The sequence below is a fragment of the Corythoichthys intestinalis genome, chromosome 11 (genome assembly GCF_030265065.1).
Source record: "Corythoichthys intestinalis isolate RoL2023-P3 chromosome 11, ASM3026506v1, whole genome shotgun sequence".
Lineage (NCBI taxonomy): Eukaryota > Metazoa > Chordata > Actinopteri > Syngnathiformes > Syngnathidae > Corythoichthys > Corythoichthys intestinalis.
Window position 1 is genome coordinate 44,880,128 of NC_080405.1, and position 16,831 is coordinate 44,896,958.

Below are 16,831 nucleotides of genomic sequence, written 5' to 3' on the forward strand. Positions count from 1 at the left end.
AATGGACAGAGCGTGCCATTTTCCACTTTTTTGACCTGGCAACCGCCAACTCATGGCTTCAGGATAAGAGTGACTGCCAGTGTCTGGTGAAGAAACCACAGAAGTTCCTTGACTTCAAAGTGCTCTTTGGTGAAGGATTAATTGCTCGAGCCCAAGCAGGACTTTCAGCAAGTGCCAGTGAAGATGACTACACTCCCCCATGTCAAAAATGAAAATAACAGACAAATGCAGCTGAGACACTATGGTGTTGTGCATCTTCCATAGATGGTGGATGAAATACATGCATCAAGGTGTCCCCGATCTGACTGCAACTGTAAAACATACAGTATGTTATGTGCTCCGAATGCAAAATTTCCTTTGTGTTACCAAAAAAGGGAATTGCTTTTGAAGTATCCTACCAAATAAACACAATAGAAGCAAAAGTGAAACAAAAGAAAAGGCATGATGGACAGTTATGTTTATGTTGAAGCCTTTGTCAAGTTGACTCTTTGATATTTTCTGTTGGACTAACTGTTTGACAATGAAGTTCTGTTTCCCATTTATTGGGTTCCGATGTCCACTGTAGAGGACACATCAAAGCTTAAAAACAAAAATAAAAAATGCAAAAATTTCTTTTGCAATATTCTAATTACTTCACATAGATTGGGGAATTTCAAGACAAATGTGATTGGACAACATTTTTTTCCCTGGTAGTCAGGAGGTTAAACAGTTGCTGTGGCAACTCCTTGTGTGAAAGTGAGCAGTTTGAACGGATTTGATTGGATTAACTCAATGAAGAATTTAATAAAGACAAGCATTTTTCTACTTTACTGTATTCTTGTTTGAAAATAATTTGGTGCGATAGTAACACGTTTAAAACTTATCATAATTATTACATTTGAAGTGACTAAAAACCATTTATTTAAAAAAAAAAAAAAAACATATATATCGTAATTTTCGCACTCTATGGCGCACATGACTAGAAGCCGCTACCTACTAAATTTGACACGAAAACGACATTTGTTCATAGATAAGCCGCAGTGGACTATAACGGTCCTCACTGTATTATGGGATATTTACACCAAAAGATATTAACCGGTAACACTTTATTTGACAGTAGCATCATACGACTGTCATAAGAGCAAATGAACCACCATGAACCAATTGGCTGCAAAGCTTCATTGCTTCAAGAAGCTTTATTTGGCCATTACTGCTCCCTTGCAGGAGACAATCAACCTCTGCTGTCACCTACTGTCAACACTGTTGTTGTCCAACATGCCTCCTAGCATGCATTGCAGCGCTACAGATGTAAATAGCAATCAAAATTCATGTGTAATGCTAATTATTTCTTCAGTTACTGTACCAGTTGTTTCATTAATTGCTAGTTATGGTATTTGGTGACACTTTATTTGACAGTGGCGCCATAAGACTGCCATTAGACAATCATAATTATGATTGTCAACTTCGCGGTTTTTCATGTATCGCAGCGTGTACTGGTGCAAATTAACCGTGAAAAACAAATCACTGTATCTCCCAATGTGGCGATACAACAATTATCGATACACTGGTCAGGAAATCCGGGTACGATATTCTATGAGACAACTATTAAATAGGAAAAACAAGCTATTATGAAATGGAAGTTGAAAGTTTTTTTGTGTTTTTTGTGAAAATCTGTCAAAAACATTTGCCTACATCAGAGTTACTATATTATCGCAACACTTTTGAATTAATAAAAGAGTGTCTTTCTTAACTAATTGTCTGCCATTGATAACGATAGACTTCCAATTGATTTAAACAGAAGGACTGGTTTGAATGCTCATATTTGAGTGCCATTGAGTACGCTAGAATATATCGATTATAAAGTAACGTGTTATACTGTATCACCACCGCTACTTTCTAATTTATTATAAAGAAATAACACACGACAAAAAGCTTTGCTTGCCTCCATACATGAGTGCCCACACCTCCATTGACTGCTAAAACCCCGCCAAGTGAGCACAGACTTTCAGCAAGTAGCTGAGAAAAGCCCAAGTCGACACGTAACATCAGAACAAAACAAAAACGGGGGACAAAAGGCTCGTTTAGCAGTTGAAGTGTAAAAGGCTTCTTTCCTCGCGCTCTTTGTTGAGGTGCTGATTGCATCTTTCCTCACGGAAGGGATTCTTACAGCTCTTTGTAACGTATTTGAAAAGAGTTTCATCTTAGGAAATGCTAACATTTGTCTCAAACTCTGAGACTAAAATAGTCTATTTGTATGTCTTTGTGAAACGTAAAAATGGTATGACAGCATTTTGGTTGTTTGTATATTTGTGGTTTGCATTGTTTGTCGGGGTGCTTAGCATAACATTATTGATGCCAGTTTCATTAGCCTGTCCATGGTGTTTACAAAAACGTGTTAGCAATAAGCTAGTAAATGTTTGTAAAGCGTTTATTTTGGGTAACAGTATATTCAGTTTGAAAATAAACTAGTGGAAAAATAGAGCCTTAACCCTCTTTCTGAATAATTTCTAAGTAACTACTAGGTCTAGCACTACCGATACCGATATCAGCACCGAAATGACATTGGGAGTACTGAGAAATAGGGCACATATGCTGCACAGTATGTACCACTTCACGATTTCATTTCATTTCTTAACATGGTCAAGAGCTGTCCAAAGAAACCAGAAACAGAATTCTAGGCCTCTACAAGGCTAGACAGGGTTACGGGGCAATTGCCAAGCAGCTTGGTGATATAACATCCATTGTTGAAGCAGTTATTAGAAAATGGAAGAAGTTAAACATGACTGTCAATCACCCTCGGACTGGGGCTCCATGCAAGATCCACCTTGTAGGGTTCTATCCTATGAATCGTGTGGAATCAGCCAAGTTGGAGCTCGTCGATGACCTGAAAGGAGCTGGGACCACAATTTCCAAGGTTATTGCTGGTTACACACTAGGACGTCATCCTTTAAAATCATGCATGGTACGGAAGGTTCCCCTGCTTAAACCTGCACATGTCCAGGCCCGTTTTAAGTTTGCCAGTGACAATTTGGATGATCCAGAGGAGTCATGGGATAAAGTCATGTGGTTTATATGAAATTGAAATGAAATTTTTTGGTCTTAATTCCACTCACAGTGTTTGGAGGAAGATGAATGAGGAGTACCATCCCAAGAACACCATCCCTACTGTGAAGCATGCTGGAGGTATCGTCATGATTTGGGGATGTTTTTCTGCATATGGGACTAGATGACTGCATGGTATTAAGGAGAGGATGACCAGGGCCATGTATTGTGGGAGTTTTGGGAATAACCTCCTTCCTTCAGTTAGAGCAGACATGTCCAAAGTCCGGCCCGGGGGCCAAATGCGGCCCGTGAAAAAATTTCATCCGGCCCCCAGCCTCTGTCATAAAATCAATAACGTCTGGCCCACACACAGACTTAATAAATTGGTCCGCAGTACTGCTATGAAATATCTTACACACTAAATGCTGCTCCTCATTTACCCACTAAAAGGCAGCACAGCAGCACTCTTAAGCAACATTACCCCGTGCGACCCTTTACTCCCAATTTTCTAAAATGGCGACAATCAACAACAACAAAAAAAAAAAAAAGTTGACAGCGACTGCCGACGCTTGAAGGATAGGTGGAAATTGGACTATTTCTTCACTAAAATACGCAACAACTGTGCCTGCCTCATTTGCAAAGAGGCAGTCTCTGCTTTTAAAGAGTTCAATGTGAGGCAATATTACCAAAAAAGACACGCTGACATGTACGACAAGATTACAGGGAAGATACGTAGCGATAAATTGAAGCAACTTGAAACTAGTTTAATTTCACAGCAGCAGTATTTCGCAAGAGCCCGAGATTCGAAAGAGTCCGCCACTAAGGCTAGTTGCGAGATCATTAATTTTAAAAAATTAAAAAGCAAATGTGACACACAGAATTGCTTGCTAAAAGTTGCTTAAATATATTGTTCTACGTAAAGGACGTCAGCCAAGGTCGGCCCCCCACATTTTTACCACACCAAATCTGGCCCCCTTTGCAAAAAGTTTGGACACCCCTGAGTTAGAGCATTGAAAATGGGTCGAGACAAGATCTTCCAACATGACAATGGCCTGAAGCAGACAGCCAGAATAACCAAGGAGTGGCTTCGTGAAAAGCATATCAAGGTTCTGGAGGGGCCTAGCCGGTCTCCAGACCTAAACCCAATAGAAAATCTTAGAAGGAACGCTTGTGTTTCCCAGTGACAGCCCAAAAGCCTGATTGATCTAGAGAAGATCAGTGTGGAGCAGTGGTACAAAATCCCTTTCTGCAGTCTGTGCGAAACTGGTGAAAAGTCACAGGAAACGTTTGACATCTGTAATTGTAATCAAAGGCTACTGTATCAAATATTAACATTGATTTTCTCTGATGTTCAAATACTTATTTGCAACAGTATACTACATATAAATTGTTTTAAAAAAAATCATACACTGTGATTTGTGGATATTTTTATAGATTGTCTCTCACAGTGGACAAGCACCTAGCATGAAAATTTCACTCATTTCTACATGGGAGAACCTGCAAAATCGCAGGATGTTCAAATACTTATTTCCCTCACTGTATAAATATCTTTACATTTTTTGATTTTATTGTGTGAACTCTAATTTATTTTCCCAAACCAAAAACCCAAAAAGTTTTTACATAGGTTAGCTATTGTGCAATTCTCCTCTTTACAACCGTGCATTCCTCTGAAGCTGTTTATCTTTCATTGTAGTAGTTACCCAACGGTACAATTATATACATACACAGCTTCTGTTTGTCAAAGAGCGGTCAGGACATTTACAGGTGCTTTTTTTTTCTTTCTTTTAGCTGATAAGAATCTTTGCAGTGACAAATACAAGGTCGTAAATCACAAGAGGGGGCGTAACCGAATAACAGGTGTGAATAGGAAACTGTTTCCCCGTGGGTGGTTGCTCTACATTGTGTGTTTCATTATAAAAGGTGTTATTGTCATTTTTAATAATCCTTGTTATGTCGCAGTCATCGTGACCCATATTTAGAACTTTTAAAAATGCTTTGCAAAAAACAAATATTGAAGAGTAGGATGACCTTGCTCTTCTCTTTTTATTATATACTACAACTTTAGCATGTTAGCATCCAAGGATCTTTACTCAGTGATGTATTTGAGCTTTGATCTGATCGGACTGTGAAATGAATACTTTCGGTGTTTTCCCGAGCCACAAACACAAAACAACTGGAGCTAAGCAGCATCACACCTTTCCTTTGGGGACAAGGCGAGTTGCTGTTGTTGCTGACAACGCGCCTTTTAGGCTATCAAATGTCAACTCCAGAGGAAGAGTAGCCTGTGGTCATTTTCTGGGGTGTTAACAGGGAAGGTTTGCTCAGGGAAACCAGATGTCGTTGCGTTAAGAGAGGGAGACAGGTGAGTTGAACACGCCTCCAAGCACTCTGTTGAGTTTTTGTCCCTTTGCAGAAAACAAGGCAAAATTGCCCATGAGAAGTTTAATCAACGGTCACAATTAAGGGGCAGTTTACATGGCGACTCTGCGACACGAAGACGCAATGAGTGTGTTGCGGAGTGGCCTCGCCTTCTTATGGTGTCGGCGAAGACGGAAGGCAAAGACGCAAACCTTGGAATCCTGCCTCCAAAGTGGAAGAATTCGATTGCGGGGGATTGAGGGGGGGCTTGCTCTGCATGCATATCAAAAGCTCCTGCCCTCTTTTTAATTTTCCCCTCAGCATCCATTACATATTTTTGACCTGGTATTTTGATATGGCACTGCAAGAAGTTAAAAACAAACTAAAGACGGCAAAATTGAAAAGGTAAACACGCACCGGTAAGGGTGGGGTGTGGAAAGGCTTCAAATTGATTGTTGAAGATGCTACAGAAACCTATGTTTGCTTCACTGAATGTAACGAATGTGGTGCTTTACTCTCATACAAGAGCAAAAAGACTGACACCTCGAGTCGAGGTAAGATCTTAAGCCCGAGCCCAAGTCCGAACCCCGGGCTGGGTCGAAACTAAAATTTCAATTATTGCGTTTGGGTCGGACTTTATTACCCTCGGGCCTGGGTCGGGTCAGGCTGGATTTTTTAGGCCCGATCTTACCTCTACGACCAGTGACTATAAGTAGACCAAGTTACGGTATCTACTGGTTAGTTCTTAATTGACTCAATTACGGGTGTGACAATAGCCGCTTTCACACTGTAGGAACTATCCGCAGTTCCCAGAACCTTTTGGAACGATGACGTCATTTTGCGTGTTCGCACATGTCAGAACTACAGACCAGCAACTCGAGTTCCAAGAACCATTTTAGTTCCTACTCTGAGGGGCAGTTTACATGGCGACTCTGCGACACGAAGACGCGATGACTGTGTTGCGGAGTGGCCTCGCGTTCGTATGGTGTCGGTGAAGACGGAAGGCAAAGACGCAAACCTTGGAATCCTGCCTTCAAAGTGGAAGAATTCGATTGCAGGAGTTGAGGGGGGCATGCTCCACATGCATATCAAAAGCTCCTGCGGCGCGGATCCGCGCCGATAACGTCAGCACTTATACACGTCACATTGGGCGTGCGCAGCGGTGCGACTGCAGCGGTGCTACTAAACATTAAAAACAGCAAATACAGCGGAACGTCGGCTTTAATTTACAGTTTTTATAGTATTTTTAATGTAAATATATTGAATGTTTCCATTTTTGTGCCTTTTTGAACAACAGAAAATGCCATTGCTTGGAGTGGGCGGGCAATCCGGGCATGTTGTCTTCCGGGCTGAGGAGGTCAAAGTACATCATTCGCTGTCTCATTGTAAATCTGCACTGCCCCCTACATCGTTTTCATGCGGAATTGTGGGGGGGAGGCGCAGCACGTCATATGAGTGACAATATCAAACGCTGCTAAAATGGGTTGAGGTGAGCGAAATTTCCGATTCTTACATTATTTGCAATTCGGAAGATTTGAGAGCGATTCAGAAACATCCAAGTTCCGATTATTGAAATATGCCAAACAAAGCGGTCCTAAAACACAGTCTGCGTGGTCTTTGGGACGCAATGAGGAAGGAACAGAGAGTAAACATCATGCTAAACTCATGGCTCTGGCTCAACTCATGCCGCTAGATAAAAAAACCACTAATACCTGACTGTGGCCAACAGCCACTACAAACTACGCCCACATAATGCTACTGTAGATATCACATGCATAAAGAACTAGATGCAAAAAGACAGACTTGGCGAGGTTAGCAGCACATGTATAGAAAACTAGATGCGAAACGACAGACTCGCCGGCGTTAGTAAACAGCCGCCATCTTAAAGCAGTAGACTTCTCTGGAAGGCTGTTGTAGCGAACCTTCCGAGCGAACCTAATTAACTTTTTATCTAAAATACTCCTAAATCGGCAAAATCTTGACTTGAATCTATCTTTAAATGATGAAACAGTTTTGTAACTTTCACATGTCGAAAGTAGACAGAAGGGAAATTATGGAATAACGGGACCAATTTTAACAACTTAAACGGTTTATTCACGACACTAAATTAACTGAATGTACTGTAGTTTAAAGCTCCTGATACAGAATGGGGACTTGAGTATTTTATTTACTGTTTTGAACTGTTAACGTGATACTGAAATAGTAGTTTATTTAAACCTGAGAGGATTTTTGTAAAATTTTTGTAACTAATGTACGAAACATTAAAAGCAGCTGGAGGGCTGCATCAATAATCGATTTAAAATCGAATCGTAGCCTCTGAATCGTAATCGAATCGTTAGGTGCCCAAAGATTCCCACATCTACTAACTACACGTACGACAAGAAAATATCACACTTTGTGAACTTTTGACGGAAACTAGTCTCGTCAAATGACAACTGGCATCCATCTCGTTATATTTTAGTCTCCGAAGACACATTTTTAGCTCGTCGTCGTGACGTCATCGACATGAGAAAAATTGTTCGTTGACGAAATATTTTCGTTATCGTCATCGTTGACGGAAACAACACTGGCTGCAAGTGACTGCAAAACACCCATTCCACGGATGAGACAACATGTCAAATATAATACTTGATAGAAGCCGGGCCAAATGGATTGGTTTCTTACTGCATACCTCCTCCAGGTTTACGGCCGCTTTGGGCTTCTTCATGCAGGATATAAGTTGGACTGATAACCTCTGTTTAGCTTGACTTACTACAAACGTCCTGAACCTGACTGATGTCCACTGAATGAGGTTGGAAGAGAATATTTTCGAAATAAAGCCGATGAATGAATAAAAGTTCTGATAAAACTTTCTGCAGATTGAGTTTAATTATCCCAAAATGGTCTGAAGCGTAGTCACTTGAATGTTTAAAAAAAAATCAACCAACTCACCATTTGTCTGCTTCAATTTAAGCAAGATACAGTACTTATGTGTATCATTGAATAAAATACTATGCCTCTATTAGCTTGTTAATTAAAGTGCTAACAATAATCAACCGGAAGTGATTCAAATTAATCAGGAAGTGGCTCATAAATGGCTCAAAATCATTAGGCAGTGACCCAAACTTAATAAGAAAGCTTGAAAATTCACATGAAGTAACCCAGAAATGTGGCAAACTCAACAAGTCTCCTGAGATCAACAGGAGGTGAAAATAGTCTATGGGATGCGTGGGACATCCGTAAAAAAAAAAGAATAGTTCTGAGGCAACTTCTTTTACACCCCCTAGTTATGGTAATGTGAGACTCTTTTATTCTGTAGTAAAGGTGTTGTGTGCTGCAGCAAAGCAGCTTGTGTTCACGATGGCAGGAAAATTCCTACAAAAACATGCATTGGTGGTTCAGTGGTAGAATTCTCGCCTGCCACGCGGGAGGCCCGGGTTCGATTCCCAGCCAATGCAGCAACATCTTTTCCCCTCCACAAGTAGAATGTTTCTTGCACATCTGGATTTTTTTCTTATTTCGACCAATAGTTCCGTCTCCGTTTGTTCGCTTCCAGATGGGGCTTTGAGTTTTTTTCCTTGCTGATAACGGAGGATTAAATCAGGGTATGTTGTCAGTTTTGGCCTTGTGAAGCCCTTCTGAGACTTTGTTGTGATTAAGTACTGTACAAACAAATGTGACTTGATTTGACTACAGTAGATGTCTGCTTAGATAATAAAAGAGCCATTTCAATTACCTCACACAAAGTGGGAAAAGACCCAAAAAACCCTGTCTGTACTATGTTGGCAATTTATACCTGCCCTACTGCAGTGTAAAACTTTCTGAAGAATGGAATGTTCTCTGAAATGCTTTCTCTTGAAATTCAGGCATAGTCCCCAGACGAAACATGTTTTAAAATGAAATGAAGATAGAAACAGTAACTACATCACTTTCATCACTAGTAACCCAGTGTCCCCATTCTCCCCTCTGGGGGAGGGGCTACTTCTTCAGCCGCAGCCTCCTGACAATCCTGACCCCTGGCTGGATGGACGTCCCCGTTGCCCCCACTCCCATCTCATCTGGCTAGATGGACCCCCTCATGTTCCCTCACCCTATTGCATCTCTACAAACTGGAACTCCTTCTGCTAATACCCATCATCAGTCCTGGTGCATCTATAGACCCTACTCACCAACGTCACAAAATGACGTGTCGCTGTATCCGGCCGCCGTATTGTCCGTCATTGTTTAGCCCTATTCTCAATGGTTTCAATTAGTCGTGCAATTTATAGCGCAATTCATGGAAGCCCCGGTGTTATCTGACGCTGTAAACTCATTGGATGCGTTGCATAAAAGGTGTTATGTGGAAAAGCTTCAGTCTATCCATTCGCCAGATCCATATTTGATGCCTAAATCGATATTTTTCGACCCGCTGTCTTCGCCGTCTCTGCCTGACATCTGCTACCCTGATATCTACAACCATCTTGTCCACAAAAACTCAGCCTATTCTCACGAAAGTTTGAAAAACTTTAAGAACAGCACTCTAAGCAACATTACCCCGTGTGACCCTTTACTTCCAATTTTCTAAAATGGCGACAGTCAATAAAAAAAAAAAAGTTGACTGCGATGGCCGACGCTTCAAGGATAGGTGGATATTGGACTATTTCTTCAATAAAATACGCAACAACTGTGTCTGCCTCATTTGCAAAGAGACAGTCGCTGTTTTCAAAGAGTTCGATGTGACGCAATATTACTAAACAAGACACGCTGACAAGTACGACAACATTACAGGGAAGATACGCAGCGAGAAATTATAGCAACTTGAAGCTAGTTTAATTTCACAGCAGCAGTATTTCTCAAGAGCCCGAGTGTCGAAAGAGAACGCCACAAAGACGAGATTGTTGAAATTATGAATTAAATAAAGCAAATGTGACACACAGAACGGCTTGCTAAAATTTGTTTAAATATATTGTTCTATGTAAATCAGCCAAGGTAGCCCCCTGCATTTTTACCACACCAAATCTGGCCCCCTTTGCAAAAGGTTTGGACACACCTGTTTAACTTCTTTCACTTGGTACCAGCTAAATATTATTCAAAAAATAATGATGGTGGAAGAAATAAGCATCTTGAATTTGAAACTGTATGTTGTCGGCGATTAGCCTAGCAATGATCTTAATTGTGGTTGTCAGCCCAAAACCCTCTAAATATATATTAAATGCATCTTACCAGATAAAAAATGACTACTACATAATCTGTGGTAATCGTTTGGAGCCCAGTTTTCTCGTCGAATTGCAGCAGTCCGTCTCGCTCTCCTCTCCGGGTCTCTCGGAATACGGTAGAACTTCAAGTCTCTCCGTCTATCTTCTCTGTTATTGCAACCAACCGCCACACACGCCTTCACCATTTTGATTATTAATGTTAACGAGCATAAAAACACGCCAGGAGGAATTTACGTAGCGGTGTTGCGTAAACACGGTGAGCTGACGGACAATATGGCGCGCAGGTGTGGTTGTGACGTCATGTGAGTGGGGTCTATAGCCTGTCCGTCCTGGGAGTGGATCTCTCCTGACTGTGGTTCTCCCCAAGGTTTCTCTTTTCCCACTGGGTTTTTGGAGTTTTTCCTTGCCACCATGGAGGGTCTAAGGACAGGGGATGTCCAGGACATGAACTCATCTCATTCATCTACTGTATCTGACTGTGTCTCAAATTGACTCTGTAAAGCCCTCTGAGACAACCTTGTTGTGATATAGGGCTATACAAATAAAATTGAAGAAATTACTCCTCTTTTTGTGGAAGGGTGAAAAAAATGATGCTGCATTGGCCGGGAATCGAACCCGGGCCTCCCGCGTGGCAGGCGAGAATTCTACCACTGAACCACCAATGCACACCACTATGACTTTCTCCTGCCATTGCGAACACACGCCGCACTGCTGCAGCACACATGTTTTTTCTTGCAGCAAGAATGTCACCACAGAGTTGAACAGTCTCACGTGACCATGACAAGGGGTGGAAAAGAAATTGCATTGGCCGGGAATCGAACCCGGGCCTCCCGCGTGGCAGGCGAGAATTCTACCACTGAACCACCAATGCTTGCGATACATTGTACCTGCCTGTTTCAATGAACGGACATTCCAAAGCTGCAGCACGGAACCTTCTTTTTCAGTATAAACTCTTTACATCTAACGACAGTGTTACGTGGCCATGACCAGAAAGGTCAACTGGGCATCTTGTACCAATCGGCTAGCTAATCAAATCTTAACATATCCTGACAAAGTCCTAACATATCCTAACTACCGGTATGCTAATAAGTTCCTGGTGGGGAGGGCAAAAGAGCCAATCGGGAGAGCAACTGATTCAAATGCAGTGTTGTCAATAACGCTGTTACAATTAGGCTCGAGCGTTTACGTCACAGCAGCACGGGATCATGCGAGATTTGCGACAACGCAGCCATTTCGGAAGCACGTCTGCATCACGGGACATTTAAACTTAACGGCAAATACAATTCAACTACTAGTGCCAAAGATGGAAAAAAGTAAGGAAAACTTGCCAGTTGGATACAGAGACAAACTTGTTACCACGGCGAAGGACAGATATGTGAGCAATTTTAAGGATGTAAACAATGTTGACCCTTACGCGCAAGCCGAACACAAATGGAATAAAGGTGTCGACAAGCTTCCACCACTACGCGAAATGGACATAATGCTGTATTTAGTGTTTGGTGTAAGTTACTACACTCATCAGCAATTCCGAAAGTACAAATCGCTACAAAGCTACGAACAGTTTTGCTGCGGATGGGTGCAGGATCTGCACATTATGACCAAAGTAAACGGCAACACCATCTTTCTAGCAAAGGTAGGCAATGTGTGTTTACATTAGTCTGTGACCAAGGATGTACAAATTTTTTTTTGCAGAAAATGTAGCCTGTGTACAAATTCTTTGCCACTCTCTCACGTCAAAATATTACAGCTTTTTCATTTAGCAACGACAGGAATTATGTCTTATGAAGACAATGCACATGTATGCATGCTAGTTGTTTAGCTGTAGCTATAGCTAACAACAGGCCGACTTAGGGCACAAAGTTACCGAAATTTGCGTAAACAAACGAAATTAACTTACCGGAGTGGAAGTGCATAGAGCAAACTCTGTGTGTAACTGGAGAATCAAACGTTATGCCCTTCCTTCTGATCGAAGCCACCCATGCCATTCTTCGACGTTTGGTAAGTTCAGATATGACCTTTCCCTCGCCTTTTCTCCATGTAGGGATCCGGAAGAAACTCAATGGTGTTCCGTCGAGCTGTACATTCTCCTTTCTATTCGATCGGTTGTTGCAATTCTTTACCGCACAATAATTTCCAACCATTTTTAAAGAGCGACCTGTGTTGAAATGCCTCACTGTTTATGTTTCCCGCTTCCAAAATGGCGATAGCGGCGGAAACCTCGCGAGTGCCACGTCATACGCTTGAGCCTAATAGAACAGCGTTAAAAATGGCTTTATTTTTTTCAGTAGTGAGTAATCTAATTAATTACTTTTCTCATCTTGGCAACGCCGTTACCGTTACTGAGGATGGAAAGGCGTGCGTTACTATGCGTTGCTATATTGGTTGAATGACGCGATAAAAGTCTGAGGGAGACGGACTCACCGAGACGACAGAGCAGAGGAGTGGGGCGGAGGCAAAAAAGTTGTGACGCCCAGCAAACGCGATGCTAGGTGGCTCCGATAATACCTGACTGTAACCGATAGCCTACAAACTACACCCACATGATATGGTAGACATGGTAGATATCACATATATATAGAACTTGATGCGAAATGACAGACACGGTGGCGTTAGCAACATGTACAGTATAGGAATTAGATGCGTTAGTAAACAGCCGCTATCTTAAAGCAGTAGACTTCTTCGGAAGGCTCTGTTGCAGAGAACCTTCCTAGCAAACCTAAGTAACTTTTTATCTAAAATACTCCAAAATCGGCAAAATCTTGACTTGACAGTTTTAAAACGTACACATGTCAAAAGTAGACAGAAGGGAACTAATGCAATAATGGGAGCAATTTTAACAACTTTTAACGGTTGATTCAGGGTAAAGGGTAAATTAGGGTAAAGAATTGGGCTAGGGCCAATTGTCCCAAAAACCTTTTAAACCTCACATAAAAAGCAAAACATGAAAATTATCACCAGTTACTTTGCCAAATAACTAATTACTCTTACATTCAGGTAACTGAGTTACTAACGCAATTACTTTTTGGGAGAAGCAATTTGTAACTCTAATTCATTACGTTTTTAAAGTAAGATTAACACTGTTCAAATGCTGTCTTCGCGTGCTCTAGGAGTTTTAGGCATTTTATTTTATCTACTACAAGACGATGCATTCGAATGCAAACAGATATGGGTTATGATGCGATCGGCTGAATTCTGGACCTTTTGGAGTTTATGATGGGTCTTTTGAGGGAGGCCGAAAAGGAGGGAGTTGCAGTATTCCAGGCGGGAAGTGACAAGACTATGAACCAGGATGGCTGCAGAATGGGGGGCGAGGGAGGGGCGGAGGCGGTTGATGGAGCGTAGGTGGAAGTGGGCAATCCGGGTAATATTATTGTTGTGTGAATGGAAAGAAAGTGTACTGTCAAGCATGACATTCAGGCTCTTGACTTGGGGCTGACGGTGAAACAGTGGAGTTCTCGATGGTGAGGGGATGGCTATGGTATTTGGATACAGTGGATTTGAAGCCGATGAGGAGCACCTCAGTTTTACTCCTGTTGACTCTGATGAAATTGTGGGTGAGCCAGTTTTTTATTTCGGTGATACAGTCAGTCAGGAAGGTGGGCGGGAGTGAGGAAGAGGGTTCGTAAGTGAGGTTGAGCTGGGTGTCATCTGCATAACAATGAAAGTTGATGTTGAATTTACGGATAATATTGCCAATGGGAAGGAGGAAGATGATGCATAGTAGGGGCCTGACGACAGAGCCCTGAGGCACACCAGAGGTAACGGGTGAGGGAGTAGATTTAAAGGACTTGAGTTGTATATAGTGAAAGCATCCAGAAGGGTGGAATGAGAACCAGTTCAACGGGGTGTGGGTGATGCCAATGGTGGATGGACGGTGGAGGAGGATGGCCTGACTAGTGGTGGCGAAAGCTGAAGATAGTTCCAGGAGGATGAGGATGGTGAGGAATCCAAAGTCAGCTGCCTTGAGGAGGCCATTGCTACTAAAATGTATCGCAAACTCTTGGTTGGAAAATAAGAATTATCTAACTGTGTACACTACGTTATCATGCAGAGGTGTCAATACAATGGGGAAAAAAACAATTTCTGGCTGTCAGCATGAACAGACATCCCACTGCTGCAGCACAGAAAAGATAAAGGAATAGTCTCACGTGACCAAGTCAAGGGGGGATGGCAAAGAAGTTGCACTGGCTGGGAATTGAAACTGAGAATTGTACTGCTGAACCACCAATGCTAAGTTCAGGACTTTCTGCCGGTCATTATGAACACATATCCACTGCAACACAGAAGCGAGTCTTGTGGCAAAGACTTTCCCAGACAAGAAAACAGTAAAACGTGACCATCTTAAAAAGGTCAAGGGGCCTGGGGGGGAAAAAAAAAGGTTGCATTGGCCGGGAATCGAACCCGGGCCTCCCGCGTGGCAGGCGAGAATTCTACCACTGAACCACCAATGCCTGCTTCTTATTTCAACACACATTCCAGTGCTGGAAAGAACCTTCTCCTGCAGCATAAACTTCCAGAGAAGAGAGCATGAATGTCTAAAGCTAAACCTAAAGGTTAAAAGAAGCCATGAACTTAAAACAACATTTTGATGCAGAACCCTCACTACTTGTGAACATCTTTGTTTTCTACTAAAAAGTTTTCATTTCATATAATTTGAGGGTAAAGTTAGTCATGATTTAGAATCATTTTTCAAGTGTTTTGATTAACTTCGCAGCGCCCTGCGAATTGTTTTGAACTTATATCTTTGAAATTGTGTTTAAAAAGCCATTTTCTTTGTTTCGATGCAATGCACGTGTCTTGACAGTTGTATAATTTAATAATTGTTGTGCATACAGTAAACATTTATTCTTTCATTATTAAAGTTAGTCACCAGATGGGATAACTTCTGTTTAGTCGGCCTTTCCTTTGTCCTAGGCCATGTGGCCCCAATGTAGTCTATGCTATGTTCTATGTTGCTTTCCTGCCGCTTCCATCTTAATTGTTTCCCCCTGAATAAAGAGGGTTGCGATCACAGCAACTGGGGGAGCAGCTACCAACCTCCACAATAGCTACATCGACTTCCTTCGTATTCGTTTCAGCCAAGCTAGGTGTACGTAAACCTAGCTTCAAATCTAACAGGCACGTTAGTTTTAAATTAGCCAAACACACATTGATTATGTCATCAATGTTACAATCCCAGGTGATTTATTACATTCAATTTTAGTATTAATGTAATCTGATGAAATATTTTTCACATTTAAAAATGTTTTGTGTGATCAGAATCAACTCAGATTTTGTATCCTTGCAGGCCTTGTATTGATACAGGTCGATGTATTGTTACACCTCTAAAATAAATGTATACAGGTAGTCCCCGGATTACGAGCGAGTTCCGTTCCCACACCGGCAACATAACCCAAATTTCCACGCAAGTCGAAATTAACCCTTTAAGTACCCCTAAATCAAAAAATAACCATCCAAAAATATGTACAATACGTCATATTAACTCATTTGCTCACAAAAATGTATAAATATGTTCTTTTTTTAATTGTTTCAGTGTCTCAGACGTATTTATACGTCTTTTACGTTTTTGTTGTTGTTTTTTTTTAAAGACATCTCTGGGTTCTGATTCAATTTAGCTCCAAAGCACAAAGCTGAAAATCAATTTCAAAGCAATAAAACTAGCCACAGGAGGGCATTAGCTTATTTGGTAAGACCCGCAACCTGATTCAACGGCAACGAACCGCCAAGCTGTACCGCTGGGAAGCCGGCGGAAGACGACCGAATTGATGCCAGGCGGCTGACAATCAAGCAGAACAACCGGTAGGACGCCTGGGTTGCCAGGCGCTGGACGACCAAGCAGAACGACTGGGACCACTAGTGCAGCGGACGATGCCTTTGAGTCCGTGCTGCTCACAAACAGAGCCCGCAGAGACAAAAAAAAATTCATCTTTATGAGACAGGCGGAGATGAGGGAAAAGTTTAACCGGCTGTCGCAGCCGGAACAGCGTCCATCTTTCAGTTAGTTATGTGTAAATAAATTGTTACTTTGCTATCAAAAGCTCTATTTGTCTTGTTGTTCATCTTATTTTGTAAAAGGAAAACATTATTCAGATGTTTGGGATGTAACTAAAGCAAAAAATAGCTGTGTTAAAGTCAGTTATGTTTGATATGTATGCTTTCACAAAAAGCTAAATTTCTCCGTTTGTTCATCAGAAATTCGAAAACTGCTCAAACTAAGCAATTATCTAATGCTGATTTCTAAAGAATGGAATACGATATGAACTAACTTTTTTCTGATG

The 16,831-nt window shown here is 41.6% G+C and overlaps 1 protein-coding gene and 4 non-coding genes across 5 annotated transcripts in view; 1 reads left to right on the forward strand and 4 right to left on the reverse strand.

The window, feature by feature from the left end:
* The window catches only part of afg2a (AFG2 AAA ATPase homolog A), a 247,741-nt gene that overhangs the window by 27,424 nt on the left and 203,486 nt on the right, over window positions 1-16,831 (reverse strand). The window lies entirely within an intron of this gene.
* On the forward strand, window positions 8,746-8,816 carry trnag-gcc (transfer RNA glycine (anticodon GCC)). The gene has a single exon. It is a non-coding gene; the product is annotated as a tRNA-Gly (tRNA).
* On the reverse strand, window positions 11,148-11,218 carry trnag-gcc (transfer RNA glycine (anticodon GCC)). The gene has a single exon. It is a non-coding gene; the product is annotated as a tRNA-Gly (tRNA).
* On the reverse strand, window positions 11,354-11,424 carry trnag-gcc (transfer RNA glycine (anticodon GCC)). Its single transcript has one exon. It is a non-coding gene; the product is annotated as a tRNA-Gly (tRNA).
* On the reverse strand, window positions 14,934-15,004 carry trnag-gcc (transfer RNA glycine (anticodon GCC)). The gene has a single exon. It is a non-coding gene; the product is annotated as a tRNA-Gly (tRNA).